Source organism: Triticum urartu, chromosome 3 (assembly GCF_003073215.2).
Source record: "Triticum urartu cultivar G1812 chromosome 3, Tu2.1, whole genome shotgun sequence".
Classification (NCBI taxonomy): Eukaryota; Viridiplantae; Streptophyta; class Magnoliopsida; order Poales; family Poaceae; genus Triticum; species Triticum urartu.
In genome coordinates this window covers 378,782,737-378,795,802 of record NC_053024.1, presented here as the reverse complement: position 1 = coordinate 378,795,802, position 13,066 = coordinate 378,782,737, and positions in this window count along the sequence as shown.

Here is a 13,066-nt window from a genome sequence, read left to right as displayed (position 1 = left end):
GGTGGTGGGCGAGCCATTCGTCGCGGATGTAGTGTTTAAAGGCCGCTAGGGCTTTGGCATCCGGACAGTCGACGATCTGGTCCTTTTTGGTTAGAAACCTAGTCCAAAATTTCCTGGCTGACTCTCTGGGCTGTTGAACTATATGGCTTAAGTCATCGGCATCTGGTGGCCGGACATATGTATCTTGGAAGTTGTCGCGGAAGGCATCTTCCAAATCCTCCCAGCTGCTAATAGAGTTTTCGGGCAGACTTTTTAACCAGTGCCGAGCTAGCCCTTTGAGTTTTAACGGAAGGTATTTGATGGCGTGGAGGTCATCTCCGCGGGCCATATGGATATGGAGAAGAAAATCCTTAATCCACACAGCGGGATCAGTTGTTCCATCATATGATTCAATATTCACGGGTTTAAACCCTTCTGGGAATTCATGCTCCATTACTTCATCAGTGAAGCAAAGAGGGTGTGCGGCGCCTCTATATCGGAACACATCGCGACGTAGCTCCGATGGAGTCCATCTGTGGTTTTTGGCCCGCGCATGACTAGGCTTGTCACGTACGAATAGATAGCCGTTGTCACGTGTCAGGGCAAGTCCTCGCGATCCGTAGATCGATCTGGTATGTCCTCTTCTATTGTCTAGGTCCTGCCGAAGGTCATATGTATAACCACGATTTGTTTTATCTCTGCCTTTACGATGAGGCGGGGCGGGCTGGTGTTTGGCTTGAGCTGCCGTTTTATCCCGACCACGTGGCGGTCGGTCAGCCGCATTGTGTGATGATGGTATGGGCTCCGGTGCCTCGTCGTAGAACTGAGGTAGCAATTTGTGCTTCGGGTAGCTTTTGGCTAGGCACTTGAGGCTGTATTCTTCGGCTTCTAGGACATTGGTCTAGCTATCATTGAGCAGATCTTGGTCAGCTTAAACCTGCTGCTGCTTCTTTTTCAGGCTCCTTGCAGTGGCTATTAGCAGGCGCTTAAAGTGCTCCTGCTCAAGAGGTTCCTTAGGTACGATAAAATCCTCGTTGCCGAGGCCCACCTCCTCCTCGGAGAGCGGGAGATAACTACTGTCCTCCTAGTCTTCATTTATGGCCTGTTCATTGGGGCTAACTTGCCCATCTTCCCGATCATCCTGTTCGACAGTTCGTTCGTCGGGATCTTCTCTATCTTCGGCACCGTCTGAAGTGTTATCGTCTCCCATGCCGGTGTTGCTGTCTTTTTTACAACGCGACTTAGAGCAGCGCCGCTGATGCCAGCATTTTGGTTGTATCACAGGACGTTCGTCCTCAACTGGATCTACTTTGTCATGATCATTAGTTCTTTTAGGAGTATCCACCATGTACACGTCATAAGAAGAGGTGGCCGTCCAGCGTCCAGTAAACGGCGGGTTTTGGCCCTGCTCCTCATCGGCATCGTCGTCCATATCGTCGATGTCTTCGGAGCCGTAATCGAGCGTGTCGGTTAAGTCTTCGACAGTGGCTATGAAGTGGGCGGTGGGTGGGAAGCAAAATTCTCCATCATCGGCCTCCAGTTCGAACCCGATATAATTCGACTGTGAGCCCTCCGCTAAGTATAGTGCTCTTAACGAGTTTAACACATCGCCCAAAGGTGAGTGTCGGAAGTTGTCCACAGAGCTGAATTCGACGATCGATGACCGATCAAGCTCGACGTACTCGGACGCACAAGATTCGGAACATGTAGCTGGAGACGAGTCCATGGTTCCGGTGACACATATGTCACTTGAAGTTAGGTCTCTGTGTGGATCCAACGCCGCTAAGTCTGCGGCTTCCGCGGCGGGGTTGAGCTTCCCGTCCTCGGATGGCGCGATCTGCTCCAGATCTGAGGCTAGATCAGCTACATGTACTATCTCCTGGGTATGGTCCGATGACAGATTTTTTTTGTGTTCATCGTGGTGGCAGGGAGCAGCTGCCGTGGTCTCAAATTCGTCGAAGATCAAGTCTCCGCAGATATCCGCGACGTAATTCAAGCTTCCAAATCTGATCTGATGGCTAGGGGCGTAGCTTTCGATCCGCTCCAGATGGTCAAGCGAGTTGGCCCGCAGTGCAAAGCCACCGAATACGAAGATCTGTCCAAGAGAAAGACTTCCCCATGGACAACGTTGTTGTAGATGGTTGAAGGAGCCATCAAAGCTTTTGACGACAGCACAGTGGAACTCTCAATGAAAGCACCAATGCCGGTGTCAAAACCGGCGGATCTCGGGTAGGGGGTCCCGAACTGTGCGTCTAAGGTCGATGGTAACAAGAGACAAGGGACACAATGTTTACCCAGGTTCGGCCCTCTCTATGGAGGTAATACCCTACTTCCTGCTTGATTGATCTTGATGAATATGAGTATTACAGGAGTTGATCTACCACGAGATCATAATGGATAAACCCTAAAAGTCTAGCCTGTATGACTATGATTATGGGGATATCTGTCTATGGACCTAACCCTCCGGTTTATATAGACACCTGAGGGATCTAGGGTTATGTAAGGTCGGTTACAGAGAAAGGAATCTACAAATTCGGATGCCAAGCTTGCCTTCCACGTCAAGGAGAGTCCCATTCGGACACGGTAGAGTCTTCGGTCTTTGTATCTTCACAGCCCATCAGTCCGGCCCATGTCTAATAGGTCGGACGCCCGAGGACCCCTTAGTCCAGGACGCCCTCAGTCACGGAGGTGGACGACGGCAATTTTGAGCCAAAAGAGCCCGCAGAAGCACGCGCGTGCTACGGCAATCAAATAGGCCGCATCATACGGACAACCGCCACCGTCAATGATGAGGAACTAAAGAAGATAGATAATATGAGGCCCTCCCTCCTAAAGAAGCTGCACCAGGTATTCTCGTTCCTGGGCCGGGATGAAAAGGAATATAAAAATCCAGATAAAGACCCGGCAATGAAGGAGATAAACAAGCGCGCCATGACCAAGTTTAGCGACGCGTTGGCCGCCTGGAAAGCAAGGGTGAAACATCATACCATCAAGAAAAAGGAACCCTACTCCGAGATTGTAAAGGATAATCCAACAATCACGAAAGAGCAGTTTGAAATATTCAAGGCGGCTTGCGATGCCGAAGCTGCTAAAGAAAAGTCGAAGTACATGAAGGGGTTTTAATAGAAGAACATGGGGTGCCACCACCTCGGAAGCCGTGGTTATAGCGGGAAGAGGTCCATATGGGCCAAGGAGGATGCGGAACGCGAAAGTCTGGGCATGCCAGACCCCCTGGTGGAGTTCACCATCCCGCAGGAGCGTGACGTCCTCAGGGCCCGGTACCATTGGGACCCAGTCAAGAAGGTTTTCGAGACGGAACCGGTCACGAGGAGTTAGTGAGACTGCTGGTAATTTTAGTTTCTGATCAATTCGACTGCACGTTTAGTCATATTTGTAAACGATCCTTGTTCCTTTTGCAGAGAGAGTAGCATAGGATTGCAGCCGAAAGCGACTCGCCGTCTGAGGCATTGGCGAGGCCCAAGTGGGACACCCCATTCAATCGGGCGTTGAACATATTGAAAGGACTCCTGGAGGACACTGGCCGTCGTATAGACGCATGCACGGTGTCGGAGACGGCGCCGCATGGAAGAAGTACTACCGTGAGACCACAGAGGAGAGAAAGGAAAGATGAAGGTTAGCTGAAGAAAACATCGACAAGAAGGTTCAGATTGTGGTTGAGAAGAAATCAGCTGAGACAGTCGCAATAGCGGTAGCTGCCACAAAATAGGCGATTGCAGATATGTCTGGTGTCTTGGTTCCGGCCATTGTCAGTTGGAGCAGGGAAAATCCAGAAAAAAGTACAGCGGACATTCCCCTTGCCGACTTCTTCGGGAGCAGCTCGACTAGTGTTGCACCAGCACCTGCACCTGCTCTTGCACCGGCTCCCGCACCAGCTCCTGCACCGGCTCCCGCAGCAACACCTACACCTGCTCCTGCACCGGCTCCCGCACTAGCTGCTGCATCGGGTCCCGCACCTGCTCATAGCATCCCGTCCTCCGTCTCGGACGTGCTCGGCGGTGCTTCATCTTTGGCTGAGTTCGATGCCCTCACAGTATCTGTCACACCGGCCCTCTTCAATAAGTGTATAATATCCCATTTCCGCTGCCTTTCAGATGTCTCACATCACAGACATGTCTTTGCAGGCCAACGTAACCCTGTGCACATATTGTACACCACCGGCGACCAGAAGGTGGACGTGGGGAAGGCGACGATAATGAAGCCGAAGGAACCATTGTTCCACAACCGGCCGACCCCCCTGACATCTTCAAGGTTTTCGTGGCTAGTGTCAAACCGGTCCACAAGAATTTGGCTCCTCCGGTACTAGGGGGTGATAACCCACAAGTATAAGGGATCGCAACATCTTTCGAGGGTAGAGTATTCAACCCAAATTTATTGATTCGACACAAGGGGAGCCAAAGAATATTCTCAAGTATTAGCAGCTGAGTTGTCAATTCAACCACACCTGGAAACTTAGTATCTGTAGCAAAGTGTTTAGTAGCAAAGTAATATGATAGTGATGGCAATGGTAACAAAAGAGTAATGAAAGCAAAGTAATGTTTTTGGTGTTTTGTAGTGATTGTAACAATAGCAACGGGAAAGTAAATAAGCATAAACCAGTATATGGAAAGCTCGTAGGCATCGGATCAATGATGGATAATTATGCCGGATGCGGTTCATCATGTAATACTCATAACATAGGGTGACACAGAACTAGCTCCAATTCGTCAATGTAATGTAGGCATGTATTCCAAATATAGTCATACGTGCTTATGGAAAAGAACTTGCATGACATCTTTTGTCCTATCCTCCCGTGGCAGCGGCGTCCTTACGGAAACTAAGGGATATTAAGGCCTCCTTTTAATAGAGAACTGGAACAAAGCATTAGAACATAGTGAATACATGAACTCCTCAAACTACGGTCATCACCGGTAAGTATCCCGATTATTGTCACTTCGGGGTTAACAGATCATAACACATAATAGGTGACTATAGACTTGCAAGATAGGATCTAGAACTCTCATATATTGATGAAAACATAATAGGTTCAGATCTGAAATCATGGCACTCGGACCCTAGTAACAAGCATTAAGCATAGCAAAGTCATAGCAATATCAATCTCAGAACATAGTGGATACTACGGATCAAACCCTAACAAAACTAACTCGATTACATGGTGAATCTCATCCAACCCATCACCGTCCAGCAAGCCTACGATGGAATTACTCACGCATGGCGGTGAGCATCATGAAATTGGTGATGGAGGATGGTTGATGTTGATGACAGCGACGAATCCCCCTCTTCGGAGCCCCGAACGGACTCCATATCAGCCCTCCCGAGAGGCTTTAGGGCTTGGCGGCGGCTCCGTATCATAAAACGCGATGATCTCTTCTCTCCTATTTTTTTTCTCCCCGAAAGCAGTTATATAGAGTTGGAGTTGGAGTCGGGGGGTCTCCAGGGGGCCCACAAGGTGGGGGGGGGGGCCCTGGGGGGGGGGGGGCACCCCCACCCTCGTGAGAAGGGTGTGGGCCCCCCTGGTCTTCATCTTTGGCGAGATATCCCGTGGAGTTTCAGGTCATTCTGAGAACTTTTGTTTTTTGCACATAAAACAACATCATGGCAATTCTGCTGAAAATAGCGTCAGTTTGGGTTAGTTCCATTCAAATCATACAAGTTAGAGTCCAAAACAAGGGCAAAAGTGTTTGGAAAAGTAGATACATTGGAGACGTATCAACTCCCCCAAGCTTAAACCCTTGCTTGTCCTCAAGCAATTCAGTTGACAAACTGAAAGAAATAAAGAAAAACTTTTACAAACTCTGTTTGCTCTTGTTGTTGTAAATATGTCAAGCTAGCATTCAAGTTTTTAGCAAAGATTATAACTAACCACATTTGCAATAATTCTCAGGTCTCATGATTACCCATATCAATAGCATAATCAACTAGCAAGCCATAATAATAAATCTCGGATGACAACACTTTCTCAAAACAATCAAAATATGATATAACAAGATGGTATCTCACTAGCCCTTTCTGAGACCGCAAAACATAAATGCAGAGCACCTTTAAAGATCAAGGACTGACTAGACATTGTAATTCATGGTAAAAGAGATCCAATCATAGTCACACCCAATATAAATTAACAGTAATGAATGCGAATGACAGATGCGCTCTCCAGCTAGTGCTTTTTAATAAGAGGGTGATGACTCAACATAAAAGTAAATAGATAGGCCCTTCGCAGAGGGAAGCAGGGATTTGTAGAGGTGCCAGAGCTCGGTTTGAAAATAGAGGTGAATAACATTTTGAGCGGTATACTTTCATTGTCAACATAACAACCAAGAGATGGCGATATCTTCCATGCTACACACATTATAGGCGGTTCCCAAACAGAATGGTAAAGTTTATACTCCCCTCCACCAACAAACATCAATCCATGGCTTGCTTGAAATAACGAGTGCCTCCAACATACATCAGGTCCCAGGGGGAGTTTTGTTTGCAATTATTTTGATTTAGTTTGCATAACGCATGGGACTGGGCATCCCGGTGACCAGCCCTTTATCTCGTGAGTGAGGAGCGGAGTCCACTCCTCTTGAGAATAACCCGCCTAACATGGAAGATACAGACAGCCCTAGTTGATACATGAGTTATTCGAGCATACAAAACAGGATATTTATTTGAAGGTTTAGAGTTTGGCACATACAAATTTACTTGGAACGGTAGGTAGATACCGCATATAGGAAGGTATAGTGGACTCATCTGGAATAACTTTGGGGTTTAAGGAGTTTGGATGCACAAGCAGTATTCCCGCTTAGTACAGGTGAAGGCTAGCAAAAGACTGGGAAGCAACCAACTAGAGAGCGACAACAGTCATGTACATGCATTAAAATTAATAAACATTGGATGCAAGCATGAGTAGGATATAATCCACCATGAACATAAATATCGTGAAGGCTATGTTGATTTGTTTCAACTACATGCGTGAACATGTGCCAAGTCAAGTCACTTAAATCATTTAGAGGAGGATACCACCCTATCATACCACATCATAACCATTTTAATAGCATGTTGGCACGCAAGGTAAATCATTATAACTCATAGCTAATCAAGCATGGCACAAGCAATTATGATCTCTAATTGTCATCGCAAACATGTTTATTCATAACAAGCTAAATCAAGAACGATGAACTCATCATATTTACAAAAACAAAAGAGGTAGAGTTCATACCAGCTTTTCTCATCTCAGTTAGTCCATCATATATCTTCATAATTGCCTTTCACTTGCACGACCGAATGATGTGAATAATAATAAGAGTGCACGTGCATTGGACTAAGCTGAAATCAACAATAATGCATATAAGAGCCATTTCAACAATTTAATCATGGTCTTCTCCTACTGACCCCCAAAGAAAAGAAAAGAAATAAAACTATTTACAAGGGAAAGCTCCCAACAAGCAAAAGAAGAACATGAAATATTTTTGGGTTTTCTTTTTAATTACTACTACAGGCATGGAAAGTAAATTAATTAAAAGCTACAACTATTTTTTCTTAAGGTTTATTAAACACACAAGAAGAAAGCATAAAAGAAAATAAACTAGCATGGACGATACAATGAAAAAGTATGAGCACCGACATCTAGCAATGAGTGTGTGTGAACATAAATGTAATGTCGGTGAGAAATACGTACTCCCCCAAGCTTAGGCTTTTGGCCTAAGTTGGTCTATGGCCATGGCTGGCCTGGCTGATATCCATAATAATAGTTGTTCGGGTCATACTGTCGTGAGGAAGAAGAAGGCTCCGATTGCCACTGGCTGGCAATCATCTCCGGATCCCACTGATAGTTAGACTGTCGTGAAGGATCAAATTGTGGTTCCGGTTCTGACTCCTCGGCTGGTGCAGGGTTCCAGTAGGCGTGGATAGCCATCAACGGAACAAGGTACTTGCCTACAGTCAAATCAAACAAAGCAGGAGCAGGCAAGGTAATAGTCTCAGGATGATGTTTATTAAAGAACAATTGATATTTAAGCTCTCCTACCCTATTCTTAACAATAAAATCATGTGCCACCATACTTTTATAATCTAAATAAACATGAGGCAGCACTTTTTCTTCCTTCTCAGCATGCCTAATAGGTATGTTAAAATGTGCAGCTAGGCGTGTGGCATAGACGCCTCCAAAGATGGGACCCTTAGTATGATTCATACTTAACAGTCTGGCAATAATGCCGCCCATACTAAAAGTGTTATCACTGTATAAACCTTGGAGCAAAATAATAATATCAGGGATACTAAGGTTTCTAGAGTTTTCGCGACCAATTAAGCAACATCTAGCAAATAATGCAAAGTAACGTAAGATAGGAAAATGTATGCTAGTGATTCGTGCATCGGAAACCTTCCTAGTTTCCCCTATCGTGATAGTATTAATAAATCCCTCCACATCATCATGATGTGGTTCTTCTGTCTTGCCCTCAAAAGGGACTAAACAAATCCGACAAAAATCATAAAGTGACATCTCCTTATGCACATCATATAAATGAAACTCCACCGTAGGTGGTGAGCTCCTAGAATGAAAATGAAAGTTTTGCACAAAGGTATTTGTGAGCAAGAGATACTGATCGCATTGGTCGTGGATGAAAGTGGTGAGGCCTGCATTAGGAGCCAACTCATGAAAATCTTCATAAATCTCGGTTGCTCTCAAGAAATCCTCAGAAGGCCATTCACATGCCCGAACCTCCGCGGTGCGTGGCAAATTATACTTAGTCTTCGGTGCCTTTTCCTTCGAGCTTTGGCTCGATGAGCCCCTCAATAATCTCCTCATCATTTTCTGAAAAATTCTGAATTTTTTAGTAACTTCAAAATAAAAGTAAACCAAACTCAATAATATTGATAGCAACTACTCCTACAAGTGCCTAGGGCCTATATCATGCATCAAAACTACTTTTGACCATATAAATTTGACATGCAAGCTCAAGAACAGGGTCACCTAAGCAACACAAATTTGCAATGAATAAAGCACTAGAACAAAAACTAATTGGACCAATGGAGGAGTCACATACCAAGGAACAATCTCCCCAAGCAGTTTTGTGAGAGGTGCTTTGAGCAAGGAGATCGAAAATGGCAGCAAAACGAGCTTGGACTCGAGTTTGAGCTGGTTTTTCGTGTTTGGGGGAGGAAGATGAAGTGTGTGGCTGAAAGAATAAGTGGAGGAGGGCCACCGTGGGCCCACGAGGTAGGGGGGCGCGCCCTCCACCCTCGTGGCAAGGTGGTTGGCCCCCCTAGTGTGTATTTTGTTCCATAAATCCTCAAATATTCTAGAAAAAAAATCATATTTAATTTTCAGGGCATTTGGGGAACTTTTATTTTTCGAGGTATTTTTATATTGCATGGATAATCAGATAACAGACAGAAAATTATTTATTTTCACTTTATTTCAACTAAATAACAGAAAGTATAGAGAGGGTACAGACGGTTGTGCTTCTAGTTTCATCCATCTCATGCTCATCAAAAGGAATCCACTAACAAGGTTGATCAAGTCTTGTTAACAAACCCATTCCGATTAACATGAAACCGGAGAAATTTCGAATAACACTAGGTTACCTCAACAGGGATATGCACATCCCCAATAATAAGTATATCATATTTCTTCTTGACAGTAGGAAGAGGAAATTCAAAACCTCCAAATATAATCGATGGAATTTTTCCGATAGAATTGATACTATGAACTTGAGGTTGTTTTCTTGGAAAGTGTACCGTATGCTCATTACCATTAACATGAAAAGTGACATTGCCTTTGTTGCAATCAATAACAGCCCCTGCAGTATTAAGAAAAGGTCTTCCAAGAATAATAGACATACTATCGTCCTCGGGAATATCAAGAATAACAAAGTCCGTTAAAATAGTAACGTTTGCAACGACAACATGCACGTCCTCACAAATACCGACAGGTATAGAAGTTGATTTATCATCCATTTGCAAAGATATTTCAGTAGGTGTCAACTTATTCAAGTTAAGTCTATGATGTAAAGAGAGAGGCATAACACTAACACCGGCTCCAAGATCACATAAAGCAGTTTTAACATAGTTTCTTTTAATGGAACATGGTATAGTAGGTACTCCTAGATCCCCAAGTTTCTTTGGTATTCCACCCTTAAAATTATAATTAGCAAGCATGGTGGAAATTTCAGCTTCCAGTATCTTTCTTTTATTTGTAACAATATCTTTCATGTACTTAGCATAAGGATTCATTTTAAGCATATCAGTCAATCGCATACGCAAAAATATATGTCTCATCATTTCAGCAAAGCACTCAAAATCCTCATCATCCTTTTTCTTGGATGGTTTGGGACGAAAAGGCATGGATTTCTGAACCCAAGGTTCTCTTTATTTACCATGTTTCCTAGCAACAAAGTCTTTCTTATCATAACATTGATTTTTTGATTGTGGGTTATCAAGATCAACAGCAAGTTCAATTTCTACATCATTATCATTACTAGGTTGAGCATCATTATGAACATCATCATTAACATTTTCGTTAGGTTCATGTTCATTACCAGATTGAGTTTCAGCATCAGAAATAGAAATATCATTCGGATTATCAGGTGGTTCAGCAATAGGTTCACTAGAAGTTTGCACAGTTCTATCATTTTTTTCTTCTTTTTTGAAGAACTAGGTGCATCAGTTTTATTTCTCTCGGAATCTTGCTCAATTATCTTAGGGTGGCCTTCAGGATACAAAGGTTCCTGAGTCATTCTACTAGTTCTAGTAGCCACTTTATTAGCATAATTATTTTTCTTACTATTCAACTCATTGAGCTATTCTTTTTGAGCTTTAAGTACTTCTTATACTTGAGTGGTAACCATAGAAGCATGTTTGCTAACAAGTTTAAGTTCACCTCTAATATTAGCCATATAATCACCTAAATATTTAATCATATCAGCATCTTGTTTTAATTGTCTACCAAAATAAGCATTGAAGTCTTCTTGCTTAAACATAAAATTATCAAACTCATCCAAGCATTTACTAGCAATTTTAGTAAGAGGGATTTCAGCTTTATCATATCTATAGAGAGAATTTACCTTTACTACATGTGTCGGGTTATCGAGGTCTGGAGGTTCTTCAATAAATAAAGGATTAAGATCATATATTTCTTCATCAGGCGGTAAATTGAGACCATGTACTTCTTCAATAGGAGGTAAATTCTTAATATATTCAGCTTTAATACCTTTTTCTTTCATAGATTTCTTTGCCTCTTGCATATCTTCAGGACTGAGAAATAGAACACCTCTCTTCTTCGGAGTTGGTTTAGGAATAGGATCATTTATTGGAGCAGGAGTTGCCTCAGGAGGTGCGGTCAACATATTATTCAATAAGATTTCAGCTTCATCCGGTGTTCTTTCCCTGAAAAGAGAACCAACACAACTATCCAGGTAATCTCTGGAAGCATTGGTTAGTCCATTATAAAAGATATCAAGTATTTTTCTTAAGAGGATGATCAGGCAAAGCATTAAGTAATTTGAGAAGCCTCCCCCAAGCTTGTGGGAGACTCTCTTCTTTAATTTGCACAAAGTTGTATATTTCCTTTAAAGCAGCTTGTTTCTTATGAGCAGGGAAATATTTAGCAGAGAAGTAATAGATCATATCATGGGGACTACGCACACAACCAGGATCAAGAGAATTAAACCATATCTTAGCATCACCCTTTAATGAGAACAGAAATATTTTAAGGATATAAAAGTAGCGAGATCTCTCATCATTAGTGAACAGGGTGGCTATATCATTTAATTTAGTAAGATGTGCTACAACAGTTTCAGATTCATAGCCATAAAAAGGATCAGATTCAACCAAAGTAATTATATCAGGATCAACAGAGAATTCATAATCCTTATCAGCAACACATATAGGTGAAGTAGCAAAAGCAGGGTCAGGTCTGATCCTAGCATTTGGAGATTGCTTATTCCATTTAGCTAATAACCTTTTGAGTTCATATCTATCTTTGCAGGCTAAAATATCTAAAGAAGCATCTTGATCAAATAAATAACCCTCAGGAATAACAATTGATTCTTCATCATCACTTTCATCTTCATAATCAGATTCAATATTTTCAATCTCTCTAGCCCTAGCAAGTCGTTCCTCTAGAAAATCGCTAAGTGGCATAGTAGTATCAGTCATAGAGGTAGTTTCATCATAAGTATCATGTATAGCAGAAGTAGCATCATCAATAACATGCAACATATCAGAACGAATAGCAGAAGCAGGTTTAGGTGTCGCAAGCTTACTCATAATAGAAGGTGAATCAAGTGCAGAGCTAGATGGCAGTTCCTTACCTCCCCTCGTAGTTGAGGGATAGATCTTGGTTTTTGGATCTCTCAAGTTCTTCATAGTCACTAGTAGAAAACAGGGCTATGGTCCAGGCCGGCTCAGCCCATTAGTCCCGGTTCAGTCTAGAACCGGGACTAATGTGAGCATTGGTCCCGGTTCGTGCGGCTAAGGCATTAGTCCCGGTTCATTTAGACCTTTTGGTCCCGGTTGGTGGGATGAACCGGGACCAATGGGCCTCGCTCCTGGCCCACAACCATTGGTCCCGGTTCATGCCACCAACCGGGACTAAAGATTAGACCTTTAGTCCCGGTTTGAGGCACGAACCGGGACTAATGGGGATGAGACCTTTAGTCCCGGTTCGTGCCACGAACCGGTACTAAAGGTCCCATTTTCAAACTATAACCCCCCCCCCCCGTGGATCGCCTTTTTAGTTTTAAAAAAAATAAAAGAAAATGATGGAAATGTCAAAAAAATAAAAGAAAATAAGTTTCCATGTGATATGTGGTCTAGTTGTTGGGAAAATTTGCAAATGTGAATTTTGACTTTATTTGCAAAATCTCTCTAGAATTTGTAAAATGGGCATAACTTTTGCATACGAACTCGGATTAAAAAGTTTTTTATATGAAAAATCATCTACTCGAAAAGTTACATCCGATGGAGACGGCCTATGGCCTGTTTGCAAATTTCTAGAATCCTCAAATTCCGAAAGGAAAAAAAGTTATGCTCAAATTTCAGTTTTTTTAAATTTTTAGTAAATCTGGTCAAACTATGGTCAAACTAC